The following is an 11,910-nucleotide window of genomic DNA, read 5'->3' as shown; positions in this document are numbered from 1 at the left end:
TTACACATTTTTTTTTGCAAGATGAATAACTCTGTATGCAACATTTCAGTGCTCTATGTCCAAAAATAAGCAGCAATATATTGAGAAAGAATATGATTCCATGACACATTAAGCAGATAAAGTTGTACACATCAAAGTAATTTCAGAAGCAATTAAGGATGAAACAGAAATCAGGGGAGCCTTTTTGCCCATTGAAGTCATAGAAGACAAAAAAAAAACCTTAATGGCCACTTTCCTCCAATTATACCTAATGCCACCATATAGGATGCAAAGAAATTGATACCTATGGCTGCCTTGGTAGGCATTTGGAAACAAAAGTTAAAAGCTTCCACAGAGGTGAGGTTTTGTGCCTCACATAACAGGTGTGGTTTTATTTTTTTTTTCCCCTCACAGGGACAGTTTTTAGGGTTGTTTTCCTTATACCTGTGCCTCAGGCTGATTTCCAATTTTTGTAAATTCTCACAAATTTTCACTGATCTATAGCAGGAACCATCCCCCCCCTCTCCCCCCAGCGTTTAGGAGTTTTAGAGTGATTAAAATCCTCTAAATCTGCTTTTCCTATTACAAATGAAAGTCAAAGTGGCCACAACCAAATCCAATTAAACTGATGTCACAGTCTGACCTTTCATCTTTAAAATCAAGTCATTTTTCATTAAAGCAATTCAGAAACCTTGAAATGAAAGGTGAGTGGCCGAAACTCTACTGCTTCCAAATTCAGGCACAGACGAAATGAAACACCGTCAAGACCAGTGAGGAGGCCTCACGCACAGTGTGCTTCTCCACTTGTTACAAAAGGTAATATATGGTAAAGTTTCAATATACGGTAAAGTTTCCCTTCTACCTCTTACACAAGATATGAGGCAAAAGAAAATGATGGTCTGGGGAAATAACGTATGATCTGGGAATTATCTCTTATAAATGAGCAGACAACAAATTTTGACTGAGTAGCTGGATGACTAAACCCAGTCCTGGGCAATATGAAGGAGGTTATCTAGCCACTTCTTTGTATGGTTTTGCAGACTCCTCAGCTCTTCAAAGGCAAAACGTTCCCTCACATCCACATCACAGATTGGATGTGTGGTACTCAAAACATGTACAATCCTCCGCCTGGCTCTGCACGTCTCACCTCTCTTGCCAAGCAGCACATCCTTTTCTCTCACCTCCCTGTTGCATGCTTGCCTTGAGCAAAGTTAGAGTGCCTCTGTATTTGATTACTGGGACAAAACTGTAGCTCAGCTCCCAACAAAACTGCCGTGCCTCTTACACAATGGCATGGTCTTGATAGGAATGGCAGAAGTGAAGGAAAGTAAGAGTGCAACGTCACACAAAGCATATTTGCATCCAGGTCAGGACAGCTCTCTTGAGGTTCACTCACACCACAATTCATTCTGCACGGGGCAGCTCTCACAGTCTGACCTCTGCAGCCATCTGGGGAGGGAAAGCCATCAGAGGACAAGTTCAGCTTACTGTCTGTGCCATCTGGGTAAAGCATTCATAACAAAGCCCACGCTGCCAGCAGGTTAGGTATTAATGTCACTGTTCAAGTGCAGTGTTATCTAAAAGGAAATGGAAAAAATGACATTTGAACCACAGCTATGGAAAAGAGTGGCAGAGCACTCCTAACTACTGTATGAGCTGGACAGCTGAAGTAATGAATTACCCTAGTTTGGGACACACCTGTAATACTTTAGTTCACTCATTAGGCTTTGATTTTTCACAGCAAGCTTGTGACTGCTCTGCTTGTGTTATGACAGTTCAGAAAGGTTGGGTAACTTAATGAAGCAGTCTTTCTCCCATCATCTATAAGCACCCTGTTAAACCACAGCTGGCTTCATTAAGATGAGATAAAATGAGTAAGTTTTCAAGGCTTTCCAGGAGGATTTAGTCACAAAACTTCACGACGACTTTTATGGGATTCTTGTGACAGGAATCTTACATGAAAAATAGCACTGAAACACCCTGCTTACCCAACAGCAGTCCACAGCTTTTCTTCCCTGTTCTGGAAGGGGGTATTGGGTGTTGTCATGATCCAGGAGACCTATGGGGCAATACCTGTAAGATGAAATGGGGCTCCTCTGAAATTAGTAGAAACTCACCAATTTATCAGAGTTCACTGACGGTTTCTGGGCTGAGCCCAAATAGACAGATGTGGAGTAGAAGTGCTTCTAAAATCTTTGGTAGGGCAGGATGCACCACTTGGGCTATGGATCCACTTCAGAGGATTCAAAGGTGTCGCCAGCTCTGTCATTACTTCTCCCCATTCCCTTTTAACTTTTGCAGGGCCATGGGACTGACCTCTGGAACCACACAGACAAGTCTGATGAAAAGGAAATACAGGAATGGAGGCACTATTTTAAGTGAGCAAAACAAGGTGTTTATTTTGTATCTGTACAGGCTATGTCTTGAACAAAGGCCCTCAAATTCTCTTCTGTATATTGTGTGAAAAACAAAGTTGTGTTTTTGCAGTAGAAGGTGTTTTTGCAGTGGAAAATTCCACTAACCTTGCATATTCAAAAGTGATTGTTCAGGCATGACAGTGGCATAGCAGTGGGGAGTATGTCAAGCAGATAAGGGGAAGGTCCCACTGTCCCAAAATACAGAGGATAGCTAAGAAAAACAGGACAAGCAGTGCAAAATCAGTAAAACAAAATATCACGGGCCCTCTAGTTATGAGAGAAGAAGGGAAAAAAAAGGAAAAGGAGAAATTAATGGTTGGTCGAATAAAATTGTACATATGTTATAGTAATTAGTATCAAATTGTTTATGAACATGTAGTACTCAGCCAATGAGGAAATGGAGGGGGGAATCAAGTGTTGGATAATAGGGAATATAAGGTTATGATATACTTTTGCTGGGTGCTCTTGCTTGCAGGATGCCTGTCACTGCAATTGTGAATAAAATAGATTCACAGAAGACCCTGTTTGAGAAAACTTTTGAGGTATTTCTCACATATCTATGTGCTTAAGTTTTACAGTGAACACTGAAGGATGTGGAATTTTCTATCATAAACACAGACATTTCAATGAAGGTACATACTTCAGGAAAGCTCCTTTTTCACCATGTTGTTCTTCAATTCTTTTTTGAAGTACTAATTGGACATACCAGGAGGTGAAATACTAACTTGAGGGACATTATGTCAACGAACATTTTGCCTTGTCAAAATCACAGGGCCAGGTTTAAGCCTAACCAATACAGTGTTCGAAGAAGTGAGGTAGACCTCATAAAATTAAAGGTGGTACAGTTTGGTTTTGTTGCATAGGTTGGTATAAGCCTACTGCACATCCAGATAGTTTAAGTTATGCAGCAGTCAAGCCACAGCATTCTCAGAAAGTGAGGAATTTTATCTCTGTGACTCCTGATCATCTTGACATCTTAAACAAAATGACAACTGTGCGTATCTAATCTATCCATAACCCACTATGACACAGCATTCAGTCTTATTCTGATGAAATGGAAATGATTAGGAATAATAAATCTGAGTCACAATTACAAGAGCAGAAAAAAGACATTTGAAATTCTGTACGGCTTTTGTTCTCCTCCCCCCCCCCCCCCCCGGTTTAAAAATCACCGTATATAAATTCAATTGTAGCTTGCTGTTCCTGAACTATAAACTAAGAGCCATGTCTTGGAGGAAATGGAGGAGAAAGAGAGTGGAGGTTCCCATAGAAATGTCACCCACTAAAGATATCTGAAAATTTATTGTAAATGTTATGCTTGGTCATTAATCTATGTGCAGGGCAATAGCAGCCCTCTCTGTGGTTACTCCTGTTTTAATGGCTCACAAAAATCAAATTGTATTCTCTCTGTGAGGTGGGTTATCCTTTTTGACTGGACATGTAATAAAAAGTTATCATGCACACCCTAATGCCAGCACCTACCCCCTTCCATACAGTGAAATTAATCCTCACATGTCATTTTTATTGGTTTTTATGACTCCAGTGTCGCATGTGCCGGAATTCTGACCTAGTTGAACACGTAACAAAAGACAGTTGTGCAACACTTTGGATAGGCTTCAAAAGAAATATTCATGAAAACACGTCTTCAGGGAGTCAGCAGCAAGCTGCTGAGAGCATAATATGCTTACGCACTGGGCAAAATCTGAGTCTAAACAGGAATACTTTTATATGGTCAGAAAAAATATATGCTTGTAATGAGTGAAAGGCAAATATATTTTGGTTTTCTGGAAATATGTTTAGTGAATCATGCAAGTGGGCAGTTGATTTCATTTCTATGGTTGTAGTGTCTGGATTTATAAATTTCTAGGTAACATTCAAAGAAGTCTTTAACAAATTGTCTCATTTCTGTTTATATTATAAATTGGTACTTATATTAATTTTCAAGCTACAAACAAATAACCAAAGATGACAGTCAGGAAACAGAATTTGGGCTTCTGTTGTATAGGGTGGGTAGCATATGCAGCTGCATGTTTTCATATAGTAGAACTGTCCATATGAGGATACAGTATGAGGAGAGATATTCATGTGCATTAATATATCAGGAAGCTCCTCGGGTGTATCACACATTTTCTTAATGAAACATAGGATTATTTTACCTTCCATCCTATTCAAAGTACACTGAAATCAATGTATGCCTTCCTTTGAACGCACTGAGGCTTGAATCAAACTCACAACTGTAATTATGGAGGGTAAAGAGTGATCATAATGATTTGTGATCACTTTGGTGATTATAAACTTAAGTGTTGACTTACCATGTTCATAGCCCATTTCCTTTTACTTGTGTGAATTGGAATTAATTAATGTACATCAGTAGAAAATTAATTTGATGCTTTTTTTTTTTTTTAAGCTATTTCCTTACTAGAGGCCACCAGCATCTGCTATTAACATTTGTGCCAGGTCAGGACACTAAGCTGTCAGTGATGCCTTTTTTATGACTGCCACTAACAGTTGCCTACAACTTGAGGGCACACGTTGGTGGGAAATCCCATGATGTTGCAGCATATGCTACCTGGCACCATACAGAGCACTGGGCGAGAAGAGGGGTGGACACGCTCACAATCTTGCCAGCTGGTCAAGCTTACATATAGCAGTAACTTGAAGTGATGCTAACCACCACAGGTTTGACTATGCTGAGTGCTCTGCCAAGTTTATTGTAGTTCTGGTTAATAGTTTTAATTACATTTTCAAACACAGGCAGTCCATAAAGTTCCCTTTTGTCTGGTTTCCTACCACCATCTTTTTAGTGCTGCTTCTAACATGTGCTTCTAGCTAATAAGGACAATTACAGATATGCTGAAAGTTAATTAGCCCAACACAAGGACAGGTTTTCTGGCAAGTTTCCCAGCTCCTTGACTGACATCTTGGCATGGGTTCATCATAAGTGCTTCATTGGTCTGTGAATACGCATACATATTGCAAGAAGGGCAGGGGTGGGAGAGGAGGGGTGTGTTCCCCTAGTTGCTACGAGGAATAGAAACAGATGACCCAAAACTAGGTAACACACCTTTGCCATTCTATTTATGAGACATACTTAAGAATTAGAATTTTACCAACATTCATGGAAGCACAGGACACAGAATGAATGGCCACCAGTTAGGCTGTAGGGAACATAGTGAACATCCTATATACATGTTTCCTTGCAACATTTCTTAAATAATTCTAAGCAATGGCCATATCTATAGAAATACAATTTTCAGAACCATTAAGAAACAAAAATGAGAAATGGAATGGTATCCTGCCATGAAAAGGTATGATAAACATCTCTGCTCTGTCTGTTGGTATGCATCCATCTCTGTTCTGTTCATGCTCATTTTCTAATATGATCTATCCACAGCTGTTTAAATCCAGTGAATAGCTTTAGAAGATGTAGCTTGTTTCTTGCTTTTCTGATATTATTTTAATTTGTTTACATATATATCCTTTCATCTATCTGAGAGACCAAACCAGACCTCTTGTTTATATATTTGTAAATGATATAGATTAGAGACTTTGTTTTCAGAAAGCTCTTTGATGGTATCTGGCTATTCCAATGGATTAAATGCCACATTCTGTTCTCATTATAGGCGAAGGAAAGACTTGCACTAGTTTTAACGCCTAAAACTCTGAACTTCTTCAGAGTTTTTTCATAGCATTATAAAACGTCTGGTAGCAACTAATGTGAAAAACATAATCTCAGGAAATAGAAAGAGATGGACCTGGCTTCTCTAAGTTCCTTCTCTTAATAGAACAAGCTGACAAAACAAGTTAAATATTTGTCAGGACACCTGGTGTCAGAGAAGTTACTGACCATATGATAGTGTTTTTGGTTTGGTTTTTAGCAGTAATATTTGCATTCCCAGCAAACCCATTTTCAGCTCTTGTACTCTACAATTTTAATGTGCTGTTTCCATAAGCAAAAAAGAACTTGAAAAACTCTGTAAACCACACACTGAACAATCAGAAGTGTTGTACTGTTTCAAATACTGAGTGATGTTGCACTGGGATATATAAAGCTTATACACTTACATAACATAAGTTGGAGTTGAGAGTCCAATCTAGGGGGCAACATTTCAAGAAAGATAACTACAGTGAATTTGGAGGCAAACAAAAAAGTTGAATAGAAGTTTAAAGAAAGGAAAATTGCAAATAAAATTTATGGAATTTGATCTGTGAAGCCTAGAGAAGGTGAACATAAACTTGAAGTTCATCTGTTGCTGGTAAAAGAGAAAGAATACCGTGTTTCTATGTCATGGTGGGATGGATTGCAGCAAGAAGGGATCTTTCTGGATGTGAAGAAAGCTTGAGCAACAAGCCTGGCAGATTGTGCAATATGATACTGAAAAACAGATGAAGCAGACATCTGTTGGGAATGGCTTTGGACAGTCTTTCCTTTGTTGAGAAGAAAAATGCCTCTTCCAGCCTTATGCAAAGATTTTATGGTGTATATCTGTTTAGGAGGAGTGAGTTTCTTTTCCTATATGCAAATAATAAGACTCAAGACTGAATTATGAGACCTACTATGAGATCTGTGCCTTCCCTTTACTCAGACTGGGGTCTGCATTGTGAACATTATCTGAAAAAATTCAAACCCCCCTCTTATCCCCAATAAAGACTTGTCCTAAGCTTATTTGAATTTGCAGTAAGAGTGCCCACCTTCTTTGCTGCTACAGCACCATGGCAGTACTCTACTTTCTATTGTATTAATTTATTTAACTGTAAAGGGTGACAAGCACCTTATTAGCAAAAATATCAAGCAAAACTGAATTTCTTTCAAGCTTTTCTCAGAGCACAAAATTTAAGAATTGCTGATCTGTATGTTAAATCCCACAAGTAATGAATACTCCAGTTGTAGTCAAGAAAAATTACAGAAGGCTCTAAGGTCAGGAAGAGGTGTTTTTTTGTTGTTTTTTGTGTTTTTTTTTGTTTGTTGCTGTTTGTTTGGTTTTTGTTTTTGTTTGTTCTTTTTTTTGTCTTTCTAGTCTCTAGTAAAAATTACCTGCATACTTGAAGCTGAACATCTGCCTGAGCGCTCTATTGGATCAAAACCAAAATGCTTTGCACTTCACCAGGCAGTGCTCCGACAGTCTCAAGGCCAACAATTTTTACAGCAGAAAGCCAAGTTATCAGAGGATTAAACAACAGTAAAATAATGTTGGAAATATAAACTTATCGCTTTGCTTCCTCTAGAGGATGACAAGGTATACCCTTATCACAAATTAAAAAAAGGTTGTAATGTTGTAATGGTAATGACCGTGAAAGTCAGGCATGCTAGGCACAGGATTTAACATCTTTCTTTCATCACAGCTGCATTCATTTACCAAGAAACCTTATCATCAAGAACAAAAGAAAACAAATTTCTTTGAATGCTCTGAGTGTGCTCACTGCCTAATGCTTTGAGTGCCACTTCACAAGCTAAGCTGACAGGAAATAATAATATAATTTGCCAATAAGGACCTTCAGGTTGGGCATTTCCTGGCAGTTAACCCAGTCTTTAACCCAATGGCTCCACTGCTCCTGGAAAGTTCCCAATCCCAAGCCTTTCATAGCAATGACAACTGTGGGAGTGCTTAAAACAAATAAATTAACATTTTTATGTGTTGGAAAGTTTAAAACTGAACCACACATTGCCATGGAGACAGTGTGCTATTTAGAGCACAGAATAGTGAGAATGCAGCTTAATATCCAAAAGGAAAGGAGGCTTCAGTCTTTACATTTTCTTAGGTTTACAATCATTGTAGTTTGCAAGTAGGAAGTACAGATATCATATTAATTAATTCTCTGAAGTTATTTGTACATTCTGAAGACAAATCAGGAATATCATACTGGAACTGTCTCCCCCTGCTCTGGTCTGCTCCAGATCTTATAGCACAGTCTTTCTGTAATATCTTAGGACATTACTTGAGCCATCAGAAGGAATAATATTAAGCATTGCTTAAACATCAGTCAAAACATATTGAAATACACCTCCTTGAGCTTGCAGGCTCTGTATAATGCATTGAGGGCCATAAATTACAGCCAACAAAATCTGGTTGAAATTCTTTTTTCATTTTTATTTTTTAAGGTATTTTGGGGGAATAGAAATGTTCTTCAAATTTGCTGGTAAACACAAGTGGAGTTACACTATTTGGATGTCAGACAAATGCTTGGTATTTGTAAAAATAGAGTGTGTCCCAAAGCATTAATGCATTTTACCAAGAAACATTATTGATTGAAAAAGTCATCCTGACACTTCACATTTCTTATCGTTCTATTTTAAATGTTTTTGTCATCTTGTCAAGGACTAGAAAACAGCATGAATGAGCTTTTATTGTAAATATTGATTCTAAAGCAAGCTATTAGAGATTCAATATATAACAAATGTATGAGAAGAAAATAAAAATGTGTGTTTAGTGTGTTTACAGTTTGACCAGTGCTTCAGTTTTATAATATTGGATACACCCTCTGATTGGCAAAGCTGGTTTTTGTTTGTTTTTTAATAACTTTTTAAAATAAATGATGATTTGTGAGGTGACTTACAAATGATTCAGTGTAGCGTGAAACAGAGTGTGATTTCACCTGTTGCCAGCATACCTCAGAGTGACATATGCTTTCCTTGAGGACACTTGTGGAAAAGTCATAATACAAAGTTATCGAGCAGTCTGGCTGAATATCTAAAAATGGGTCTAAATGGTGGAAGGGATCTAGGATCAGAATATTCTGATTAATATACAAGTTGTAGAGGAAAGCATATGTAATGTCATGTGTAGTAACATATTGCAAACAGGGCTATACAAGCTACAGCAATAGCAAATAAATAAGCATTCGTCTTATTGAAAATGCACTAGACTAGACAGTGAATTTCATTTCTTGATGTGTGAAAATTCTTGCAAGGCCTTCCTTATTCTCCCCTGCCCCCCAAAGTGTGGAACAATAAGGTGCTATCCAACAATATATTACAACTGTCAAGTCTCAGGTGAAATTTATTTTACTGGTGAGTGAGAAGTCACTACATATTAGTTATTAAGGTTATTCCTTCAAAAAATTCTAATTCTATAAAATATGCACTGCAATGCCTGGTATACAAACGAAGATTAATTTGCTCAGTTGTGCAATATACTATTAAAAACAGCTACCCAAAACTAATAAGACAAGTCATTATAAACAATGAGTTAAGAAAAACAAATTACTCTCACAGTGCCTCCATGACCTCCTGTATTTGAGAGCGTTGGGCTGCATTCAAGAGCACCTCAGGCCAAGGCTGTCCTCTAACTGATGGGGAAGATCTCTTTCCAGGAGGCGCTGCCATTTGAGGACTGACAGCTCGCCAGGTTGGAGAGGGAACAAGACGAAGGTGGAGATTATCCATCGTCACTTCCTCACAAAGTGACTCGATGATAATCAAGGATCTGGCTTTGTACATTTAAGGGTATGTCTATGCAGCAGGTGAGTTAATCTGCTCTGTACATCACACCAAGATAAACCTTGTAGCCACAGTTAAGATGGCACCAACCTGAGCTAATAAAATCTTCTCCTACAATAGCAGACCAACATAAGCTCCTGTTGGCTTGGAGCACAGGTAGAATGATCTTATGTTTGCCCAAAGACCTCTTAAAAAATATGTAATATTGGTATCCAAATACAGGCATAACCCCAGTTAGAAAACCCAACTCTTAGAATTATCAGTGCTGGCCAGCCTAGCATGTGAAAAATCACTGAATACCTGTGAGATAAATGAGATGCTCAAGCTGAGTGTAGTCCCAGAACTTGCTTGGGACTCTGCCAAGCTTCGTTTTATCAGAATCCAGAGCTGTTGTCTTCTTTGTGGAGAGGAAACAAACACCACTGAAAAACAAGAGAGAAAGTGAGAACAGTGATAAGAAGGACTTCCTTAGTTGCTCATGTTCTGAACTTTCACTCTAGCAGTGTATTTTCAGACTCACCTTAGGGCAAGTAACTGGCAACATTTGCATGTACCCCAAGAGGAAGCAGGAGAGACTCCACATATCTTTCCGAAAGATGCTGTCATTTACCTACCCTTTATAACAACTTCATTTCCTACTAACACATCAATAAGCAATTGCTCTCTCTTACACAAGTGATCTTTGTCCCCGCGGAGCAGTAGATCATACAAGACCACACAGGAAAGAACACAGTTGTCTTCTTGTATTTTAGAGGGAAAAAAGAAATAAAAAACATGTTAACTCTTCAGTAGAGATTATACATGGTATTTAAATATTTTTCTTGAACTCAAGGGAATGGGAAGTGAATGCTCTAGGAATAGCATCAGATTATCTCAGGTGGAATCCTACAATGAGTTGTTTTGTGGTAGGGATGAGGGACAAACTAACATCTTTCCTTTACCCTCTTCTGAAAATGAAGATGATGGCAAAATAAGTGAAGGGAAAAATCACCAATTTTTTTTAAAAAAGAAAAATGACTTTCTTAAAAGATTTTCTTCCTTTCTTCAGCAAGATACAAGCAAAATCCTTCTCCAGGCATCCTGGTGGAACACATTCCTTGAGGAACGGAACAAAGTCGCCACCAGCAGAGACAATGGAGGTGTCATGGTCTAGCTGTAAACTACCCTCCGATCCCACCTACCTGCATGTTTGCCTCATGCAGTGATTTTGCTACTGCTTCAGGTTGAAGCATCTGTCTGAGCAGAAGATAAGAGCTCTTACACAGCTTCTTAAGAAAAATTATTCTAGTTATAATTGATGGCATGTTTTTCTGCCTTCCGTTTTTCTAGGCTCACAGGTACCCTTCGTAGATTCATACAGTTCATAGATTCCATTAAAAGAAAGACAATTTATTTTAGTTGAAGTTTGCTCTTGCAGTTTGCTCAAACGTAAAGTTTCACTACTTCATTATTAAATTTTCACAGTACAAAGAGTATCAGTTACTGAATCCTGGACCTTATACCTGGTTCATAACTTTACAGTAACCATTAAGTTTATTATTGTCTAAAACAACATTACTGATCTATTTTTTTCCTGATGGAGGCATCGAAAAATCAGAAACTGTAAAGTCAACTGTTGTTTTCATTCACTGCACTTATGACATGATTCGTCGAAGTACTAAGTTTATGCCTAACTTTAAGTGTTTAAATAGATTGCTCAATCTTAATAGGACAAGCCAGATAAACAGAGTGGATACAGAAATATGCACCTTGCAGAATCAGGTTATAAAAAGCTCACACACTGACAGTAGTGTAAATCCCACTAATTTTAATGGGCATGCTCCAGGTCATACCAGAGTGGTAGAACCACCTGCCCCACCAGAAACATCTGGCTCCTGGGTGAGTGTCCATGGTAAGACGGAAGAAAGTCTATGAAATCCATGGTGAAATCTTCACTAGGCGGCCTAGAAAGACAGTTTCTAGGCTCACTTTTTTTCCAGCCATTTCTAGCTCACTTTTTCAGTCTCTTCCTTTTCTCTTCCTGAGGCAGGGATCATCAGGGAATACAGGTTTTGTGTACCACCTCCCACTCCATTA

The 11,910-nt window shown here is 38.4% G+C and overlaps 1 long non-coding RNA gene across 3 annotated transcripts; it reads right to left on the bottom strand.

Annotated features, from left to right (window-relative positions):
• Positions 1-501: 501 nt before the first annotated feature.
• Positions 502-10,571, bottom strand: LOC106043151 (uncharacterized). Of its 3 annotated transcripts, none has more exons than XR_010830081.1 (3): positions 10,135-10,571; positions 1,968-2,317; positions 502-1,556 (listed from the first exon to the last, which is right to left on the bottom strand). It is a non-coding gene; the product is annotated as an uncharacterized lncRNA (long non-coding RNA). The 3 variants fall into 3 exon arrangements; XR_007168878.2 differs by having other exon boundaries at positions 2,097-2,317; XR_010830080.1 differs by having other exon boundaries at positions 502-1,428; positions 2,097-2,317.
• Positions 10,572-11,910: the final 1,339 nt, after the last annotated feature.

The sequence above is a fragment of the Anser cygnoides genome, chromosome 3 (assembly GCF_040182565.1).
Source record: "Anser cygnoides isolate HZ-2024a breed goose chromosome 3, Taihu_goose_T2T_genome, whole genome shotgun sequence".
Taxonomy (NCBI): domain Eukaryota; kingdom Metazoa; phylum Chordata; class Aves; order Anseriformes; family Anatidae; genus Anser; species Anser cygnoides.
This window is presented reverse-complemented; position numbering and strand designations above follow the sequence as displayed.